The following is a 15274-nucleotide window of genomic DNA, read 5'->3' on the forward strand; positions in this document are numbered from 1 at the left end:
TGTTTGGTTTGTCCGTTCTTGGCTACTGTAGGAACATGGCGATGCAACATGGCAGACTCTGTGGATGAGGGCCAGCTCCTTATGCAGATATAAATGGCTCATTCTAAGGTAACAAAAACACAATGATTCTTATATCCAGGTAATTATAAACTGTATATTATATTTCATCTCTGCCAGTATATCCCCCTAAATCCCACAGAGTGAACCATTTAAATAATATATTCTAAAAAATGGTTGACTCTTGGCTGAATAGTATTATTAATAATTAAATATTTTTTGCATGTGTCCACCAGCAGTGACATCTTCAACCAAAGAGTGATTTCTGTCTTTGCCTTGTTTTATTTGAATCATTTTAAGAGGCAAAATGATCTAGTAATCCTCAAGGGAAAAAAAAGCAAATATAACGGGAAAATTACCATGCTTTTATAACAGATATACCTCAAGGTCCTCTGGCAGCTGTTCTGGAGCTTTTGGAAATATCACATGATCTTCCTCAGCAGACTTAGTTTCCCCAGGTTGTCATGGTAAAAGCTACAGTCAGTAACTATCATGAAAATAACCTTTTGTCATATTTGCTGAGACTGTCACTACATCTAAACGGTATTACATGAATCTACAAAAAAAGATCATGCCCCACCTGCTCCTCCTGCTGCTTCTGATGGCATTTGCGAAAAGCTACTGGGTGCACCAAAAACAGCCAATCTCTAACACAACTGTCAATCACTGCTCATGTTCTGCAGCCAAACTGTCGAAATAGGCAGCGCTGATCAAATATGGATCAAGATTCTGTTTTCAGAAACATATTTTAGTGTACTGTTAAGTTGTAAAATTAGAACATTTTTCTCTGGCCAGGGGGGCGTAGCTGAGTTTTTGGCCTGGCTGTTTACAACATGGCAGCTGGATCACAAACTTTCTCATTTACAGCTAAACAGTACGCTAAAATATGTTTCTGAAAACATTAGTGGCAAGAAACAGGCAATGCCGTAACAGAATCTTATTTGCTGCCTAGTTTGACCGTCGTTCACAGTAGTGATCGACATGATTAACAGCTGCTTCAGAGACTCTGCGGCTCTGATTGGTTGTTTTCATTCATGTGAGGTAATCTCATGAGAAACGCTACCAGGCAACAGACAATGGAACATGATTTTTTATTTTTTTAGCGTATATAACACAAAGTTAATTTCAGAAAATGTCCCAACCTAAGCTTTAATTAAAGACATGAAGGAAAAGTATTTTTTTAGGAAAAGAAAAGACAAGAAAATAAAAAATAAAAAAGAAATGTAAATATCTACAATTCCAAACTTTATAGTCAACCACAATTTAAATCAAACTATTGTATAGTTAGTTTAAGATTTTACCTAAAAATATGTATTATGAGTTCATAAATTGTCAAGATCAGACTTCCCCCGGTGGAAAGAGACTGCTTCAGCAACTACCACATTGCTCACCACATAAAATGGAGAGTATCTGGAAAAGTTTCAGTACTTCTTCTCCTTACATCTTTTCATGCTGCTATCAGGTAATGGTAGATTTGAAATGTGAGCAGTCTTGAGCAGTAAGCTGTATGATCCCAGGGCTCAAGAAACTAAATGAAGACTTGGCTTTAATAGCTAGAGGAGGATAACTGTAGGGTAACAGCAGCTTAAAGCATTTACGTTGTGTGTGGGCCTCCTGTCAGTCACATTGACAATTTACCAAAGCAGCAGGGACTCAGTGGCCAAGGACTTTAAAGATGCTGAAGTATTCCAAATATCTGCAATCATTACTAATGCAGACCAGGGGGAAGGGGTTCACAGCTAAGTCTTGCAGGCCAAGAGGCTTTTCTTTTTGTTCCCTCACGTGTGGATAAAAGTACCATTCGGTGGACAAAAGCAGCCAGACTTTCCTGGTTTTAAGGCTGATTACTGGGGCTCAGGCAGTTGGGGAACAGTAGCATTATGAGGAAGAAATCCTTCATTACCCACATGCTGCGGCTATGAGTCCTTGAATTTGGTTTTTGGTTTGGAGTGCACGGCCCTCAGAGTTGGAAGAAGCAGTCAAATCCAACCACAACAGTTCTCCATTCAAGGTCCTATATTTAAATTCTAAGTAAGAAGAGCAGCCAGATGAATGTGTGAGATAAAAACTATGTTGCGTCTCCCTCTAAGCAGCAAAGTAAAGTGCAGTCGTATGCCTCATTTAAGAAAATCTTAATAGAATGACAGAGAGGTTGATCAAATGGGAGGGGTTGAATTTAAGAGGACCTGTCATGCTAATTTGCAGGTTCATACTTGTATTTAAGGTTTCTTAACCACAATTTCCTCATACTTTCTGTGCTGTAACACCGTCTCTTTAAGCCCCCCTCCTGAAAAAGTCAGCGTTTTCAGGTCTTCAGGTCTTTCAGGTGTACCGTACTTGGGGAATGATTGTAACGGGGAATAGCTACACTTTTTTTTCCCGTGAAAAATCATCAATAAAATGTTCTTAACAGCCACACATGTTCCAGCAGAAATATCATCGGAAATCAAGTAAAAATTTACAACATTAGCAACCAAGTTTACATAACGGTCTGTTTCTCTGTCCCTCATCTACAGCCACATGTAGGCTTTTATCACAGCAGACAGTTTGACTTGTCATAGTAGGAAAAGCACAGGTGTTACTGATAACATGAACGATGGCTCTGTTATATTTAAGTGTCCCAATAAGAGTGAGCAGGCACGCAGGAACCTGAAATCAAAGCAGCTTAATGGAATTCAGCCATTATTAATGTCATTATTTGCACGTGTGTGTTTCCTACTATGACATGTCAAAATGTTTTCCCTAGAAAAGACTCTTTCCCCAAACCAAACCACTGCCATTCTCCTTCCATCCACCAGATGTCCTCAGACTGGACCTCCTTTCCTCATCACCTGACCGCCCCATGATCGACACACACCTGCATCTCATTACCTCATCAGTCACTTTGCATTCATTCCCTGCCACGTTGTCAAAGTGCCTAATACTTTTGCTTTCTAGACACTGTAATCTGCATTCAATTATCTGTTACTTGCCTATTTTTGGACTGCCTCAAGTTTCCTGATGCTTTTGTTGCTTTCTTTTTTGGTTGCTATTAAACCCTGAACTGTTTCTGTCAGCTCAGATATCTGCATTTGGGTCCTGTCCCTGTTGTCTCACACTCACCAGCCATGACATGAGGACCTTGGCCCAAAAATAAGGTTTTATCATCTTGATGACGCCAAGAAAACCAACCACCCTATCAGCCTAGTCGGATAACAATTCTGATGTCAGTTGTCAAAGCTTCTGAGGATATCTGACACTACAGCAACTACAGCCTATAATTAATATCTGCACAGAAAGTGTCTTAAAACCTCCACCTATGATGTCAAAACTAGAAAACTAGTATAAAACGGTCATGTTCCCATTTTGGATAGGACTGGGGGACAACATCACACATAACTTACAGAATTAAAATTAAAATTTTAGATAAATATATCGCTACAACTCAGGAAACCCAACAGCACCCAACAATGATAATACTAGAGATGTCCAACCTCCTTTGTTGAGATACAAATACTTCTGGATACACTTACTAACAAGATGGGGCGTCATCATCATAGAAGGAAAGACCAAAGTCCCCAGGGGACCAAAGAGTACTACTTAGTTGGGCATATGGTGCAGCAGAGCACATTTTATTGGAACAAAGCAGACTGAACTCTAAAGATTTGAGCAACAGTGTCATCTTGTGGCCACTTAGTGTAGTTGTATAAAAATACCCATGTGGAGTGAACAAAAAGTGAGTTCACACAGAAGTGTGTAAATTATACATAGATGAGTGCAGGCAGTGTGTTCACAGTGGGAGAAAAGAACCAGAACTTTAATCGAAATATGTGTTACTGGACAGTTTCCTGATATTTCAGATGTACAATTTAGGATATTTCTGAATGCTTAATTGAGTGTTGCAGTAATACATCTTGAAACCGGGAACTAAATTGGCTTCAGTTCAGTTGAAGTCAATGTATTTTTTGGAATGGGTTTTTGGTTAGATACCTTAAATAAGGTCGGTGGTCTGTGTGCAGATTTTCACATTTTGTTTGACAACATACACGTCAGTACATACCCCACTTGTGAATTTGGAAGCCTTTATGAGTCTTTAAAAAGAGAGTTGCTAATAAGTGGCTACAAGTGACAACGGAAGGTCATCAAACCCAACACGGCTTCACAGCCTTGTTGTGGTGGTGATGTTGAAGTCATGTGACTGTGGTGTGGTTTCAAAAAATCATGTAAGTGGTGTTCATTTGTGATGTTTTTTTTTTTTTTTTTTGCTGAACAAAGTGTTTAAGTGAGTGTTTAAGAGTTTGTTTGCCACAGAGTTTATTTTCGGCAATAATCCATAGTTCAATGGAAAAATTCCATTAGCTTTTTAACAAGGGAACCACTTTAATCAGCCTTTAGTGTGCCTTTCAGTGCTTTTCAAAACAGGGTGTGCTGTAGCATGCATGTTAGCCAACAGTGTGCACCACATGTTGGCAGTAAAGCTCTTTTATTTTATTTGAAAGTATTTCCATCATTTATTCATAGACTGACTTTTTTTTATTTTCAATCAAGCCTCGAAACATTTGTAACCTGACATGATTTTATTATATCTATCTTAACATATGACTAAACATACAGGGATTGTCTTATTATGTGACTTATTAACCATTTAACTATTTATTCCGTCACAAACATTATGTCACAACATGGTATAATGATGACTTTGAAGGAAACAAATCCATCACACTATCATTACATCAGAAATATTATATCTCACACATACACCTATCAGCCAAAACATTGAAACCACTGACGGGTGAAGTGAACAACATTGATCATCTTGTTACAATGCAATGTTCTGTGGGGAAACCTTTGGTTCTGACATGTGGATGCTACTTGCCACCCTCCACCCACCTAAACACCAGTGCAGACCAGATACCCCCCTTCATGGCAGTGGCAGTCCCCAGTAGCAGTGGCACCATGCCACACCAGACAAACTGCTCAGGAACAGCCTTAGAAACACGACAAAGAGCTGAAGGTGTCGACCTGGCCTCCAAATTCACCAGATCCCTATCTGATCAAACATCTGTAAGATGTGTTGGCACCCCACCTCACATACCACAGGACTCAAAAGATCTGAAGCCAACACCCTGGTGCCAGACACTATGGTGCACCACCCAGAGGTCCTGTGTCCATGCCTTGACAGGTCAGAGTCAACTCCAGTCCTAGGAGCACCCACTGTGGATCTGGGGCACCTCAAGTGTACCAGCACGTCCCACAAATGTCCGATCAGATTGAGATCTGGGGTATTTGGAGGCAAAGTCGACACCTTGAGTTCTTTGTTCCGTTCCTCGGGTCATTCCTGAGCAGTGTTTGTGGTGTGGCATGGTGCACTGTCCTGCTGGGGGGCCACTGCCATGGACAAGTTCTTTTGCCATGAGGGGGTTTATTTTGTCTGCAATGGTGTTTGGTTACACCCTGCTGTGACACAATGATGGAGGAAGTTAGGCACTTAGTAAATATTATCAGCAATATGAACTTTAAGTGCCAAAATGAAACTATTTGTATTGCAGACAAATGGCCACTGTGATTTTCATATGATTATATATAACCTTTTGGATGATTATTGCTGCTACATTAATGTGTACGCAGCATTTTAATGTTGTAGTTGGTTGAGGTGGAGCAAATTTTAACCACTTCATAGACTGTTGGGTGGTTGAATCTATAACAGTGTGTCACCTTTCTTTAAACTAACCATGTGTTTTGTTTGTAAAATCTCCACATGAAGCAGTAACTACAGCAGTCAGATCAATGAAGTGAAGTGAAACTGCACAACATTCTTGTGAATTTCATGTCATTCTGATGAAAAGCAGCTGTGCATATTTGTGAGATTTAAAGGTGCTGTATGTAACTCTGGAGAAAGACAGGTGATTGTTGAGTCTCATTCCCAGGTCATCAAATACCGACGCTTTGGGGTGATGGTTCAACCAGACGACCAAACCAATATTTTTGTAACCTGACATTATTTTTTTATATATATCTTAACATATGACTAAAAATACAGGGACTGTCTTATTATATGACTTATTAACCATTTAACTATTTATTAATTAACAAACATTATGTCACAACATGGTATAGTGATGACTTTGAACGGCAGAGATGCAAATCTCTTTAAAAGTCCATCACACTATCTTTACATCAGAAAAATTATATCTCACACCTATTATACTTAATGTAAACACTTTCCAGTTCATCAGTACAGTCTTGTTTTTTTGTCACATCCCCATTCAAGTCCTTCTGTTTTATCTTTTTGACGAGTATTAATAAACACAGACATGTATAAACATATCTACATTAATGTGTACGCAGCATTTTAATGTTGTAGTTGGTTGAGGTGGAGCAAATTTTAACCACTTTATAGACTGTTGGGTGGTTGAATCTATAACAATGTATCACCTTTCTTTAAACTAACCATGTGTTTTGTTTGTAAAATCTCCACATGAAGCAGTAACTACAGCAGTCAGATCAATGAAGTGAAGTGACAGTATAAAGTAATGCAGAATGGGAACACTAAATTAAAGAACAAGTAGCTCAAAATGTGTACTTGGTGAGATTAGACTCCACCAAAGCAACATCCTCATGCCCAGGCATCCTAAAAGATGGACTTTTATCCTGCGCACACAAGATAACATTGTGGTAAATTAGAAGATAAAAAAAGTGTTGAAAAAGGTAAAGATGTATTATTTTGGGGTCATTGAGGAGTCTGCAGCATCTTATCACTGCGGACAGTTACAGTTCAGCAGCATTGGACAGCTACTTTGAAAATGTTTCCAGTAAAGTTCAACACTCTTTACTGATAAATGGGTGACCAAGTAAAGTTAAGTTTCAGTTTTACTCATCATGAGATGGTTAAACCAGTTTTAAATGTATCATTCATTGAAAGTGTGTTGGCATGTTGCTCTGTAAACACTGCAGCATGTGACTCTTGTGTGACTGCTTGGCCCTATGTGCAGTGGCAGGTAAACACAGTGGAGGAGAAACTGAGCAGGACTGGCACCTGCTCTCTGTTACTGCAGCAGTGCATTTAATATACTGTGAGGGAACTAACTGACTGTTGCTATCAGTTTTATCTGTACTTATTAGTATTGTTATGACCCAGGTCATTATTTTTTGAGTATTTTCCTTGTGTTGATCTGTGTGACCTTTAAGGTGTTCTCTCTCCTCCTGTCAGAGTGTGTGCATGTGTTGAAGCTTGATTGGTTGTTGTGAGGCAGGTGGTGAATGCTGATTGGGCTGGCACATGAAGGTTGCTGACACCGGATTGGCCCACTTGGAGTCAGAAGGTTTTTAAACCTTGGCCTTTCTTGGGAGTGGGAAGAGTGGGGAGTCACACATCATGTTATGTCTGGGTTCCCTAGACCGGGATATAACAGTATGTCCCCACAATGCAATAAGGTCCAAACAAAAGTTCTGGATTCTTTAAAGTTTTTGTTTTCATGCTCACCTTTTCTCTCCTGTGCGCTCTCAAAAATTCTAATAAGCTTCATCAGCAGGAAGATAACCAAATAAAATGAAGACAAAACTGGGAGTGGTTTTTCCTGGTACTGTTTTGGGTCATAAATAGGTGTGTCTAACTTTTTGTTCTGCCAGGTGCTTAATGAGTTCATCAGCATGTTTTTAAAGTCATCCCTGTGTAGCTGTGGCTTCATGCTTGGGCTCACTGGGCCTTATGCAAGAGCATTTTCCTATACTTATCCTGAGTCTCTTGTCTTCTGTGAAGTTTGCTCCGTTGAGTGCTCCAAGTCCGATTCACCAAAGCCTCGTAACTGCACAACATTCTTGTGAATTTCATGTCATTCTGATGAAAAGCAGCTGTGCATATTTGTGAGATTTAAAGGTGCTGTATGTAACTCTGGAGAAAGACAGGTGATTGTTGAGTCTCATTCCCAGGTCATCAAATACCGACGCTTTGGGGTGATGGTTCAACCAGACGACCAAACCAATATTTTTGTAACCTGACATTATTTTTTTATATATATCTTAACATATGACTAAAAATACAGGGATTGTCTTATTATATGACTTATTAACCATTTAACTATTTATTAATTAACAAACATTATGTCACAACATGGTATAGTGATGACTTTGAACGACAGAGATGCAAATCTCTTTAAAAGTCCATCACACTATCTTTACATCAGAAAAATTATATCTCACACCTATTATACTTAATGTAAACACTTTCCAGTTCATCAGTACAGTCTTGTTTTTTTGTCACATCCCCATTCAAGTCCTTCTGTTTTATCTTTTTGTGAGTATTAATAAACACAGACATGTATAAACATGTCTACATTAATGTGTACGCATTTTAATGCTGTAGTTGGTTGAGGTGGAGCAAATTTTAACCACTTCATAGACTGTTGGGTTGTTGAATCTATAACAATGTATCACCTTTCTTTAAACTAACCATGTGTTTTGTTTGTAAAATCTCCACATGAAGCAGTAACTACAGCAGTCAGATCAAAGAAGTGAAGTGAAAGTATAAAGTAACGCAGAATGGGAACACTAAATGAAAGAACAAGTAGCTCAAAACATGTACTTGGTGAGATTAGACTCACCAAAGCAACATCCTCATGCCCAGGCATCCTAAAAGATGGACTTTTATCCTGCACACTAGATAACATTGTGGTAAATTAGAAGATAAAAAAAGTGTTGAAAAAGGTAAAAATGTATTATTTTGGGGGTCATTGAGGAGTCTGCAGCATCTTATCACTGCGGACAGTTACAGTTCAGCAGCATTGGACAGCTACTTTGAAAATGTTTCCAGTAAAGTTCAACACTCTTTACTGATCAATGGGTGACAAAGTAAAGTTAAGTTTCAGTTTTACTCATCATGAGATGGTTAAACCAGTTTTAAATGTATCATTCATTGAAAGTGTGTTGGCATGTTGCTCTGTAAACACTGCAGCATGTGACTCTTGTGTGACTGCTTGGCCCTATGTGCAGTGGCAGGTAAACACAGTGGAGGAGAAACTGAGCAGGACTGGCACCTGCTCTCTGTTACTGCAGCAGTGCATTTAATATACTGTGAGGGAACTAACTGACTGTTGCTATCAGTTTTATCTGTACTTATTAGTATTGTTATGACCCAGGTCATTATTTTTTGAGTATTTTCCTTGTGTTGATCTGTGTGACCTTTAAGGTGTTCTCTCTCCTCCTGTCAGAGTGTGTGCATGTGTTGAAGCTTGATTGGTTGTTGCAAGGCAGGTGGTGAATGCTGATTGGGCTGGCACATGAAGGTTGCTGACACCGGATTGGCCCACTTGGAGTCAGAAGGTTTTTAAACCTTGGCCTTTCTTGGGAGTGGGAAGAGTGGGGAGTCACACATCATGTTATGTCTGGGTTCCCCTAGACCGGGGATATAACAGTATGTCCCCACAATGCAATAAGGTCCAAACAAAAAGTTCTGGATTCTTTAAAGTTTTTGTTTTCATGCTCACCTTTTCTCTCCTGTGCGCTCTCTCAAAAATTCTAATAAGCTTCATCAGCAGGAAGATAACCAAATAAAATGAAGACAAAACTGGGAGTGGTTTTTCCTGGTACTGTTTTGGGTCATAAATAGGTGTGTCTAACTTTTTGTTCTGCCAGGTGCTTAATGAGTTCATCAGCATGTTTTTAAAGTCATCCCTGTGTAGCTGTGGCTTTATGCTTGGGCTCACTGGGCCTTATGCAAGAGCATTTTCCTATACTTATCCTGAGTCTCTTTTTCTTCTGTGAAGTTTGCTCCGTTGAGTGCTCCAAGTCCGATTCACCAAAGCCTCGTAACTGCACAACATTCTTGTGAATTTCATGTCATTCTGATGAAAAGCAGCTGTGCATATTTGTGAGATTTAAAGGTGCTGTATGTAACTCTGGAGAAAGACAGGTGATTGTTGAGTCTCATTCCCAGGTCATCAAATACCGACGCTTTGGGGTGATGGTTCAACCAGACGACCAAACCAATATTTTTGTAACCTGACATTATTTTTTATATATATCTTAACATATGACTAAAAATACAGGGATTGTCTTATTATATGACTTATTAACCATTTAACTATTTATTAATTAACAAACATTATGTCACAACATGGTATAGTGATGACTTTGAACGACAGAGATGCAAATCTCTTTAAAAGTCCATCACACTATCTTTACATCAGAAAAATTATATCTCACACCTATTATACTTAATGTAAACACTTTCCAGTTCATCAGTACAGTCTTGTTTTTTTGTCACATCCCCATTCAAGTCCTTCTGTTTTATCTTTTTGACGAGTATTAATAAACACAGACATGTATAAACATATCTACATTAATGTGTACGCAGCATTTTAATGTTGTAGTTGAGGTGGAGCAAATTTTAACCACTTTATAGACTGTTGGGTGGTTGAATCTATAACAATGTATCACCTTTCTTTAAACTAACCATGTGTTTTGTTTGTAAAATCTCCACATGAAGCAGTAACTACAGCAGTCAGATCAATGAAGTGAAGTGAAAGTATAAAGTAACGCAGAATGGGAACACTAAATGAAAGAACAAGTAGCTCAAAACATGTACTTGGTGAGATTAGACTCCACCAAAGCAACATCCTCATGCCCAGGCATCCTAAAAGATGGACTTTTATCCTGCGCACACAAGATAACATTGTGGTAAATTAGAAGATAAAAAAAGTGTTGAAAAAGGTAAAGATGTATTATTTTGGGGGTCATTGAGGAGTCTGCAGCATCTTATCACTGCGGACAGTTACAGTTCAGCAGCATTGGACAGCTACTTTGAAAATGTTTCCAGTAAAGTTCAACACTCTTTACTGATAAATGGGTGACCAAGTAAAGTTAAGTTTCAGTTTTACTCATCATGAGATGGTTAAACCAGTTTTAAATGTATCATTCATTGAAAGTGTGTTGGCATGTTGCTCTGTAAACACTGCAGCATGTGACTCTTGTGTGACTGCTTGGCCCTATGTGCAGTGGCAGGTAAACACAGTGGAGGAGAAACTGAGCAGGACTGGCACCTGCTCTCTGTTACTGCAGCAGTGCATTTAATATACTGTGAGGGAACTAACTGACTGTTGCTATCAGTTTTATCTGTACTTATTAGTATTGTTATGACCCCCAGGTCATTATTTTTGAGTATTTTCCTTGTGTTGATCTGTGTGACCTTTAAGGTGTTCTCTCTCCTCCTGTCAGAGTGTGTGCATGTGTTGAAGCTTGATTGGTTGTTGTGAGGCAGGTGGTGAATGCTGATTGGGCTGGCACATGAAGGTTGCTGACACCGGATTGGCCCACTTGGAGTCAGAAGGTTTTAAACCTTGGCCTTTCTTGGGAGTGGGAAGAGTGGGAGTCACACATCATGTTATGTCTGGGTTCCCTAGACCGGGATATAACAGTATGTCCCCACAATGCAATAAGGTCCAAACAAAAGTTCTGGATTCTTTAAAGTTTTTGTTTTCATGCTCACCTTTTCTCTCCTGTGCTCTCTCAAAAATTCTAATAAGCTTCATCAGCAGGAAGATAACCAAATAAAATGAAGACAAAACTGGGAGTGGTTTTTCCTGGTACTGTTTTGGGTCATAAATAGGTGTGTCTAACTTTTTGTTCTGCCAGGTGCTTAATGAGTTCATCAGCATGTTTTTAAAGTCATCCCTGTGTAGCTGTGGCTTCATGCTTGGGCTCACTGGGCCTTATGCAAGAGCATTTTCCTATACTTATCCTGAGTCTCTTTTTCTTCTGTGAAGTTTGCTCCGTTGAGTGCTCCAAGTCCGATTCACCAAAGCCTCGTAACTGCACAACATTCTTGTGAATTTCATGTCATTCTGATGAAAAGCAGCTGTGCATATTTGTGAGATTTAAAGGTGCTGTATGTAACTCTGGAGAAAGACAGGTGATTGTTGAGTCTCATTCCCAGGTCATCAAATACCGACGCTTTGGGGTGATGGTTCAACCAGACGACCAAACCAATATTTTTGTAACCTGACATTATTTTTTTTATATGTCTTAACATATGACTAAAAATACAGGGATTGTCTTATTATATGACTTATTAACCATTTAACTATTTATTAATTAACAAACATTATGTCACAACATGGTATAGTGATGACTTTGAACGACAGAGATGCAAATCTCTTTAAAAGTCCATCACACTATCTTTACATCAGAAAAATTATATCTCACACCTATTATACTTAATGTAAACACTTTCCAGTTCATCAGTACAGTCTTGTTTTTTTGTCACATCCCCATTCAAGTCCTTCTGTTTTATCTTTTTGACGAGTATTAATAAACACAGACATGTATAAACATGTCTACATTAATGTGTACGCAGCATTTTAATGCTGTAGTTGGTTGAGGTGGAGCAAATTTTAACCACTTCATAGACTGTTGGGTTGTTGAATCTATAACAATGTATCACCTTTCTTTAAACTAACCATGTGTTTTGTTTGTAAAATCTCCACATGAAGCAGTAACTACAGCAGTCAGATCAAAGAAGTGAAGTGAAAGTATAAAGTAACGCAGAATGGGAACACTAAATGAAAGAACAAGTAGCTCAAAACATGTACTTGGTGAGATTAGACTCACCAAAGCAACATCCTCATGCCCAGGCATCCTAAAAGATGGACTTTTATCCTGCGCACACAAGATAACATTGTGGTAAATTAGAAGATAAAAAGTGTTGAAAAAGGTAAAAATGTATTATTTTGGGGGTCATTGAGGAGTCTGCAGCATCTTATCACTGCGGACAGTTACAGTTCAGCAGCATTGGACAGCTACTTTGAAAATGTTTCCAGTAAAGTTCAACACTCTTTACTGATCAATGGGTGACAAAGTAAAGTTAAGTTTCAGTTTTACTCATCATGAGATGGTTAAACCAGTTTTAAATGTATCATTCATTGAAAGTGTGTTGGCATGTTGCTCTGTAAACACTGCAGCATGTGACTCTTGTGTGACTGCTTGGCCCTATGTGCAGTGGCAGGTAAACACAGTGGAGGAGAAACTGAGCAGGACTGGCACCTGCTCTCTGTTACTGCAGCAGTGCATTTAATATACTGTGAGGGAACTAACTGACTGTTGCTATCAGTTTTATCTGTACTTATTAGTATTGTTATGACCCAGGTCATTATTTTTTGAGTATTTTCCTTGTGTTGATCTGTGTGACCTTTAAGGTGTTCTCTCTCCTCCTGTCAGAGTGTGTGCATGTGTTGAAGCTTGATTGGTTGTTGCGAGGCAGGTGGTGAATGCTGATTGGGCTGGCACATGAAGGTTGCTGACACCGGATTGGCCCACTTGGAGTCAGAAGGTTTTTAAACCTTGGCCTTTCTTGGGAGTGGGAAGAGTGGGGAGTCACACATCATGTTATGTCTGGGTTCCCCTAGACCGGGGATATAACAGTATGTACCCACAATGCAGTAAGGTCCAAACAAAAAGTTCTGGATTCTTTAAAGTTTTTGTTTTCATGCTCACCTTTTCTCTCCTGTGTGCTCTCTCAAAAATTCTAATAAGCTTCATCAGCAGGAAGATAACCAAATAAAGTGAAGACAAAACTGGGAGTGGTTTTTCCTGGTACTGTTTTGGGTCATAAATAGATGTGTCTAACTTTTAATGATTTCATCAGCGTGTTTTTACAGCCATCCCTGTGTAGCTGTGGCTTTATGCTTGGGCTCACTGGGCCTTATGCAAGAGCATTTTCCTATACTTATCCTGAGTCTCTTTTTCTTCTGTGAAGTTTGCTCCGTTGAGTGCTCCAAGTCCGATTCACCAAAGCCTCGTAACTGCACAACATTCTTGTGAATTTCATGTCATTCTGATGAAAAGCAGCTGTGCATATTTGTGAGATTTAAAGGTGCTGTATGTAACTCTGGAGAAAGACAGGTGATTGTTGAGTCTCATTCCCAGGTCATCAAATACCGACGCTTTGGGGTGATGGTTCAACCAGACGACCAAACCAATATTTTTGTAACCTGACATTATTTTTTATATATATCTTAACATATGACTAAAAATACAGGGATTGTCTTATTATATGACTTATTAACCATTTAACTATTTATTAATTAACAAACATTATGTCACAACATGGTATAGTGATGACTTTGAACGACAGAGATGCAAATCTCTTTAAAAGTCCATCACACTATCTTTACATCAGAAAAATTATATCTCACACCTATTATACTTAATGTAAACACTTTCCAGTTCATCAGTACAGTCTTGTTTTTGTCACATCCCCATTCAAGTCCTTCTGTTTTATCTTTTTGACGAGTATTAATAACACAGACATGTATAAACATATCTACATTAATGTGTACGCAGCATTTTAATGTTGTAGTTGAGGTGGAGCAAATTTTAACCACTTTATAGACTGTTGGGTGGTTGAATCTATAACAATGTATCACCTTTCTTTAAACTAACCATGTGTTTTGTTTGTAAAATCTCCACATGAAGCAGTAACTACAGCAGTCAGATCAATGAAGTGAAGTGAAAGTATAAAGTAGCAGAATGGGAACACTAAATGAAAGAACAAGTAGCTCAAAACATGTACTTGGTGAGATTAGACTCACCAAAGCAACATCCTCATGCCCAGGCATCCTAAAAGATGGACTTTTATCCTGCGCACACAAGATAACATTGTGGTAAATTAGAAGATAAAAAAAGTGTTGAAAAAGGTAAAGATGTATTATTTTGGGGGTCATTGAGGAGTCTGCAGCATCTTATCACTGCGGACAGTTACAGTTCAGCAGCATTGGACAGCTACTTTGAAAATGTTTCTAGTAAAGTTCAACACTCTTTACTGATAAATGGGTGACCAAGTAAAGTTAAGTTTCAGTTTTACTCATCATGAGATGGTTAAACCAGTTTTAAATGTATCATTCATTGAAAGTGTGTTGGCATGTGGCTCTGTAAACACTGCAGCATGTGACTCTTGTGTGACTGCTTGGCCCTATGTGCAGTGGCAGGTAAACACAGTGGAGGAGAAACTGAGCAGGACTGGCACCTGCTCTCTGTTACTGCAGCAGTGCATTTAATATACTGTGAGGGAACTAACTGACTGTTGCTATCAGTTTTATCTGTACTTATTAGTATTGTTATGACCCAGGTCATTATTTTTTGAGTATTTTCCTTGTGTTGATCTGTGTGACCTTTAAGGTGTTCTCTCTCCTCCTGTCAGAGTGTGTGCATGTGTTGAAGCTTGATATGTTGTTGTGAGGCAGGTGGT

Source organism: Epinephelus fuscoguttatus, linkage group LG7, assembly GCF_011397635.1.
Source record: "Epinephelus fuscoguttatus linkage group LG7, E.fuscoguttatus.final_Chr_v1".
NCBI classification, from domain to species: Eukaryota; Metazoa; Chordata; class Actinopteri; order Perciformes; family Serranidae; genus Epinephelus; species Epinephelus fuscoguttatus.